Source organism: Mus pahari, chromosome 12 (assembly GCF_900095145.1).
Source record: "Mus pahari chromosome 12, PAHARI_EIJ_v1.1, whole genome shotgun sequence".
Taxonomy (NCBI): Eukaryota; Metazoa; Chordata; class Mammalia; order Rodentia; family Muridae; genus Mus; species Mus pahari.
Window position 1 is genome coordinate 37957438 of NC_034601.1, and position 7847 is coordinate 37965284.

Genomic DNA, 7847 nt, shown 5'->3' on the forward strand with positions numbered 1-7847 from the left:
AGGTCTTAATTTATTTTACTTATTTTCCCCTTCTATTGAAAATAATTTTTTCCTGTAATATATCTGGATTGCAGTTTCTTCTCCTTTCTTCAGCCCCTCCCCATCTTCTCTCCTATCTTGATTCACTCCCTTTCTGTCTCTTATTATAAAAGAACAAGCTTCATGACTCATAGAGGATTAAAGGGACTGAATAGGAAATCACAGAATCTGCATGGGTCTCTAGTAGGTCCTCTAAACATGGATTATGGTTGTTTACCTTGGTGTTCTTACTGGACTGCTAACAGTGGGAGTGTGGGGGATGAGGACGTCTCTGACTCTTGTGCCTAATGTTGGAACCCCTTTTCTCTGGATTGCCTTCTTCACCCTCGATTCTGAGGTTTATACCTAGTCTTCTTGTATCTTGTTATGCCTTGTACTCCTGGTATCTTCTAGCCCCTTTGGCTCTTACAGTCTTTCTGCCTGCTCTTCTGAAGGCTTCCCTGAGCTCCCCTACACTGAGGCATCAAGCAGTGTCCGACAAGGCCATCCTCTGCTACATATGCGGCTAGAGCCATGGGTCCTTCCATTTGCACTCTTTGGTTGGTGGTTTAGTCCCTGGGAGCTCTGGGATTACTGGTTGGTTCATTTTGTTGTTCCTCCTATGGACCTGCTACCCTCGTCAGATCCTTGGGTCCTTTCTCTAACTCCTCCACTGGGGACTGTGTGTTTGGTCCAATGTTTGGCTGAGAGCATCCACCTCTGTATTTGTCAGGCACAGGCAGAGCCTCTCAGGAGACAGCTATAACAGGCTCTTGTCAGCAAGCACTTGTTGGCATCCATAATAGTGTATGAGTTTGGTGATTGTATATGGGATGGATCCCCAGGTTGGGCAGTCTCTGGACAGTCATTCTTTCAGTCTCTGCTTCACAACTTGTCTCTGTAACTCCGTAACTCCGTCAATGGGTATTTTGTTCCCCCTTCTAAGAATGATCAAACTATCCACACTTTGGTCTTGAGTTTGATGTGGTCTATGAATTGTATTGTGGGTATTCCAAGCTTCTGGGCTAATATCCACTTATCAGTGAGTGCATATCATGTATGTTCTTTTGTGATTGGGTTACCTGGATATCCTCCAGATCAATCCATTTGCCTAAGATTTTCATAAATTCATTGTTTTTAATAGCTGAGTAGTACTCCATTGTGTAAATGTACCACATTTTCTGTATCCATTCCTCTGTTGAGGGACATCTGGATGCTTTCCAGCTTCTGGCTATTATAAATAAGGCTGCTATGAACATAGTGGAACATGTGTCCTTATTACAAATTAGAGCATCTTCTGAGTATGTGCCCAGAAGTGGTATTGCTGGATCCTCAAGTAGTATTATGTTCAATTTTCTGATGAATGGCCAAACGGATTTCCAGAGTGGTGTACCAGCTTGCAATCCCACCAGCAATGGAGGAGTGTTCCTCTTTCTCTACATCTTTGCTGTCACCTGAGTTTTTGATCCTAGCCATTCTGACTGGTGTGAGGAGGAATCTCAGTGTTGTTTTGATTTGTATTTCCCTGATGACTAAGGATATTGACTGTGGGCATGAGGCAAAAATTCCTGAACAGAATACCAGTGGTTTGCGCTGTAGGATCAAGAATCTACAAATAGGACCTCATAATATTGCAAAGCTTCTTTAAGGCAGACAACACTGTCAATAAGACAAAATGGCAACCAACAGATGATTAAAAGATCTTTACCAATCCTAAGTCTAGTAGAATGCTAATATCCAATATATACAAAGAACACAAGAAGTTAGACTCCAGAGAACCTAATAACCCTATTAAAAAAGAGGGTACAGAGCTAAACAAAGAATTCTCCACTGAGGTATACTGAATGCCTGAGAAGCACTTATCAGTACTTTTAAAATGTAATTTTATTTTATTTATGATGGGTAATATTTACTTTGCCCTATATAGGTAGACAGTGTCTGTTCTTGGTCACCTAAGCAGTGGTGGATATGAGTTTCATCTCGTGAATCAATGCTAATTGGTTACTCCTACAAGCTTTGTGCCACCATTGCCCTGACAGATTTTGCAGACAGTTCAGGGTTGCCAATCAGAGCATCTGTGGCTGTTTTGATGTTTATGTTTCTCTTTTGGTAGCCTTAAACTCATTGGTAAAAGAGAAGACTTCTGAACAGAACAAGGATAATGTATGCACTAAGATCAAAAATTAATAAATAGGATGTCATAAAACTGAAAAGCTTCTGTAAGGCAAAGAAAACCATGAGTGAGTCAGAGTGGCAGACTCCAGAATGGGAACAAATTTTTACCAACTCCACATCCAATAGAGAACTTGTATCCAAAATATTCAAAGAATTCAAGACACGTGATGTTAAAAACACAAATAATCCAATAAAAAATGTACAGATCGAAATAGAGAATTTTCAACAGAGGAATCTCAAATAGCTGAAAAACACTTAAAAAAATGTTCAACATTCTTAACCATCATGGATATGCAAATCAAAACTACTTTAGTATTTTATCTTATACCTGACAAAGTGAATTAATATCAATACAAGTGACTGTTGTGTGAAATATAGAAAAAAAATCAAGCACCCACACTAGCTCTAGCTAATTTCTAGTAAAGGGATTTCTCTTCACCAGGGTCTCCATGGTCCCCATTGGAGGCTGCCCATCTCACAGTTCTCTTGAGGTAGATCCTGCTTACATTCCCAGCCATCTGCCCCCCGTGGTTAGCTGTCAGAAATCCCCATAACCCAGCAAAATCAAAGCTGTAGGCTTGTAATTTATTAGTCAGATTTATATCAGTAGATTCTCAACCCACAAAATGCCCACACAATGAACTCAGATCCTATTGATATAAACTGCCCACCTAGATAAGACAAATTGTCCTGTAATTATCCATCCCTTATAAGATATTCATAACTACCTGTATCTATTTAAAGCCACTTGAAATATGGTTCATCTTTCTCTTCCTACATCTTCCTTCCTTCTTCTTGTGTCTTCCCATCTCTCCCATCTCTAAAACTCTCAGCCCACTTTCTTTATCCACTGGCCATTCACAGGCTCTAGCCTTATCTTGTACCTGGCCTTACCTGCAAATAGACAGCAATCCACATTCCCTGCTTTTGTCCAGTTAAAAGACTCTTTCCTCTCAAATATAAATTGAACACAACTATTATTATTTTGTAATTTATAAAGTATGAGATACACCTAACCTCCAGTCCATTATATATGTCAGTTAAATAGAACACTCTGTTATGTATCCTAACTTAAAAAAGGCTTACAATAGTTTTGAACAATAGTTTTAAAAGTGAAAGGCAAGATAAAATATCTTGCAAATGCAAACAGAAAAGGTGTTTGAATATTTACAGTAGAGTCATTCATTAATACCGGAGTTCTTAGTAGTTCTTAGTTCAAAGTCAGAAGTCAAAGAAAGTTTTAAAAAGGAAAATAAAAATGAAGATAATAACCAATTAAGAATTTTATATCTAGCAAAACTATCTTTAAATATGAATAAAATTAATATTTTTCAGATAGACAGTTTATTAATAATAAACATTTTAAGCTAAAAGGAATTGAAAATAAACTGTGACTAAAATGTACCAAAATAAATCAGACAGCCCCAGTAATTATGTAGTACCATTGTTTGAATATGAGTCATTTATTAAAGATAGAATCCCTAAGGAAAATCTTGATGATGTGACAGAACCTAGTAGGAGGGCTTTATGTGTATGAATTTGTTGTCTTGTAAGGGCTTGTGGGATGTTACTAGTTCTTAGTTTTCATTATGTTTCCTGACCTATGTGTTGAATTATTTGCTTTAACATAGTCTCTACCTGTGACATGCTGTCCATTCTAGGGCCTCCAATAAGTTGGACCACTGGATCATTTAATGGAACTTTCAAAATGTAAAAGAAAATAATCTTAATATTTTCATAAGTTAATATTTACTTCATTATAGTGACAGAAAAATAAGTAGCATGAATAGGTAAATATATAGTATAACTGTATAATTAGCCCAAATCCAAAAAGAAAGAAATTAATAGCAATAAGAAATTAATAGTCTAGAAAAGAAAAGGTCTCTGTTGGGAGTGTTTGATGCTGTGGTGTCTCACAAATAATTCTCTGCTCCCAGGCATGGGTCCTTGGGCTTCTTACTTCAAAAGCATGGTAGTCTTCATGGTGGGAAAGTGAAGACCTTCCCCAGGGATGACCCTTCCAAGCCTTTCCACCTCTCGTCGTTTCTTGTCTGCAAAGCTGGCATGACCCACATCACCAGTGAGGTGGGCAGGCAGGATCCAAGGTGACCAAAAAGAAGTTGTGTAAAGTGTAACCATTGCTGAGACACCACCAATGCTGACTGTGGGCATTGTGAGACAGGAGGAAACCCTACAAGTCCTCTGTACCTTCAAGACAGTCTTTCCCTCACACACCAGTGGTAAGTCTAAAAGGTATTTCTACAAAAACACAGAAATGTAAGGAGAAGGCTTCCACCAATACTGCAAGAAATGGCAGGACCGCATAGCCAAGAGACCGCTGAGGAGGACTTCAAGAACACAAAGAAACACTGCCAAGGCATCTACATTAGTTGCCACCATCAGATATGTGTGCTCCCTCTGCTACAGAAGGAGGTCATCTTGATGGAGATGCCAGTTGAGTATGTCACAGGGGCTGAGAAGCTACACTGGGCCCCAGGGAGGGTGTAGAAGAAAGATGAGGTGATGTCATCAGGGTGACCAAAGGAAATGCTATAAACAGGTCACCAGTTGATGGCCTGAAAAACCCACCTAGGATTGTCCAAGGTTGCTTGTATTAGAGCCTGGCCCCATCCATGTGTGATCTTCTCTGAGGCTTGAGCCAGCCAAAAGGACTTTCATCTTAAAATCTATAAGATTTGTCAGGGGTAGCTTATCAAGGGTGACAAGCTGATCAAGAATAATGCTTCTATATGTGCAAATATGGTCTATCTTACTAGAGCCTCAACATTGTCAGTTATGTTGAAATGACCAGTGACTTTGTGCTGCTGAAAGGCTGTGTGGTGGTAACCAAGAGGCAAATGCTCACCTTCTGCAAGACCTTGCTGGTATATACCAAATGATGAGCTCTGGAGGAAACTGACATAGACTTGTTTGACACCCTCTCAGGATTTGCAGACCACATAAGAGAAGACAGCATTCATGGGACTGCCCAAGAAAGACCAGATTGTCAGTGGGGAAGGTGCTTAAATGTGCCAGAAGTACCTTGTGCATCTGGTCAGGTCTCAATAATATCTTTCCAAATGGCAAAGCATAAAGGAGGCCAGGGAAGGGAGTAGGGAAGAGAAAGAAAGAAACAGAGAAAGAAAAAAGAAAGGGAAGAGGAAAAAATTTCAAGAACAAAATAATAAAATCAATGAAATTTAGCTAGACTCACCAAAGAGCTGAAGATAATAATTTAGCAAGATCAGAAATGAAGGAGGGGTAGTCAGTGGTCACAAGAAAACCCATAGAAGTCCAAAGTATTCTAAGATAAAACTATGGTCTAAGACATTTCAGTTTCAATCAGCAATCCAGTTAAATGAAACAGTCTGTAAATGTTCAGGTTACGAAGGCTGCCTAGAAAGAAATATAGAACTTAGGCCTGTTAACATTAGATAAGTAAAGTTGATAAGGCAACTGAGAAATGAGGGGAAGGGGAAGAAGAGAAGGAGGGACGGGGAACAGACTCACTCTAAATACCGATGGTTTCCTTGATTAATTCTACCAAAAAAACCTAAAGAAAAAAATGCAGTCTTTTACATAGTTTTTGTGAATATAGTGGGAGGAAATAGATCATTTTTAAAAAATAAAAATTAAACCTTGCAGTCAATAGACAAAAATTTAACAACAAAGAGAAAAAACAAAATACCTGTACTGAAAATAGACAGCAAAATCTTCAACACACTATTCAAATATAGTAATATAGGAAAGCATTTGCACACCCTGGTCCAGTAGGATTCTTCCCAGAATGACTTAGAATCTAATAATCAATGTACAATACTATATTCATAGACTATGAATTGACCATCTTAATGGACACATGAGAGCGTCTATTTGTTACAGCAGTCTCAATGAGCAGAGGACTTCTGACCCTCAAGGACACAGCTGTGAAAGCTCTAAAATATAAATATATTGATAGAATCTCACTGCTAAGGTGGAAAAGCGGCAAGGCTGTCATATCTAACCTGTTGCATGTGATGATATAATAAACTTGAGTTCAGAATGATGAGACATGGAAGGAAGGGAGAAAGGGGCAAAGGAAAGAAAAGAAAAGAAGCCCTAAAGGACAGAAGTCAGTGGAAAAATGAAACATAAAAATGAGTTTTATTTGTAGATAATATAATATGGCATATACAAAATTAAGTATATTACTTAATTCATGTATATTACATAAACACACTTATGAACTAATTAGGAGTTTGGCAAATTAACTATATATAAGTTCATTGTAGAAATCAGTTTTCTTTTTGCATACTAGCAACAATGAAATTACAAAAATTCCATTTGCAGTAGCATCAAAAATAATATTTTTTTCAGAAGCTGATAAGTTAATTCTAACATTGAAAATAATGTAAAACTTAAATTACTGATTAAAAAGGAACCAAAATTAGATTACATACAATATATTATCTTCAAACTTACTGTTCAAAATCTAATGAGGAAGAGACTCTGATAGTCCTTTATAGATCAATTAAATGAAGTTGAGAGGCCAGAAAATTAAGCTTGATTTTTAGTCACATAGTTTTCACAGAGGTACCAAAGCAATTTGGTATTGACAGGTAAAATGCAAAGACCATGTGACTTCTTATGTATTGTAGATATTTACCTCACACCATCCATAAACCATGGACCTAAATTCAAGAGCTAGAATTATGAAACTTGAGGTTGTTAGAGAAGAAAATCTCTATGAGTTTGTGTCAGAAAGAGTCCCTAGATATACCACTAAAATCTTGATTTTAAAATGAATAACAGCCTATTAATGATTGGACTAGCAAGCTATACCTACTGGTGGGATAGTGGCATAGATGGATTTAATACTCACTGTGCAAGATGGAATCCATTACTGATATTGTTAACTAGGCCAAAACTTTCTAACTGTCTAGGTTATAGAAATAGAGAAGACCTAATACTAGTATTTTTCAAGATCAACATTGTATTGAATTGTCCCCTAAGCTGCCATCTTTATACCCATAGATTAGTATACCTCTCAACCCTCATTGAAGAAATTTCTTTTTACATTAGGTGATGATTAATAGAGAGAACAATAGCTATTCAGTGTATGACAATCAGAACTAAGCCTTTTCCTCCCTGGATTCATGGATTATTGAATAAAGAGCAGAAGGAGTGTAAGCGCTAGATAGTGGACATTTGCAATGAGGTATTACTTATTGAACATGGTAGGACAATTGCCTGCATGAGCTCACAGAGGCTATGACTTCATACACAACACCTGTATATGATGAAGCCAGCCAAAATACCAGTCAAAAAGTCCCAACCCTGTCTGAGCACCTGCTCGGTAATTAATGAACTCCTTTTCATATATGCTGCCTGTGTCCAGTAAAAGGTTCTACACTCTTGTGTACACAGCAGCACTAATTAGACTCTTGGGTTTTAAAACAGACACACATGTGAGCATGCACACAAGCACACACACACACACACACACACACACAGGGGTCAGTGAGAAACATGAAGTTGGAAGGAAGAGGAAAGAAATTGGAAGTAAGAAAATGGAGAATGAGTTTGAAATGCATGAAATTTTCAATAAAAATGTGCCTACAGAAAAAGAATAAATTGGTAACTTGAACTTCAACAAAATTAAGAATTTGTGAGTT

At 37.7% G+C, this 7847-nt stretch overlaps 1 protein-coding gene and 1 pseudogene across 19 annotated transcripts in view; both read left to right on the plus strand.

The window, feature by feature from the left end:
- LOC110329416 overlaps positions 1-4886 on the plus strand; it is a 14263-nt pseudogene extending 9377 nt beyond the window's left edge.
- Positions 1-7847, plus strand: part of Zbtb20 (zinc finger and BTB domain containing 20) — a 726359-nt gene that overhangs the window by 286994 nt on the left and 431518 nt on the right. The window lies entirely within an intron of this gene.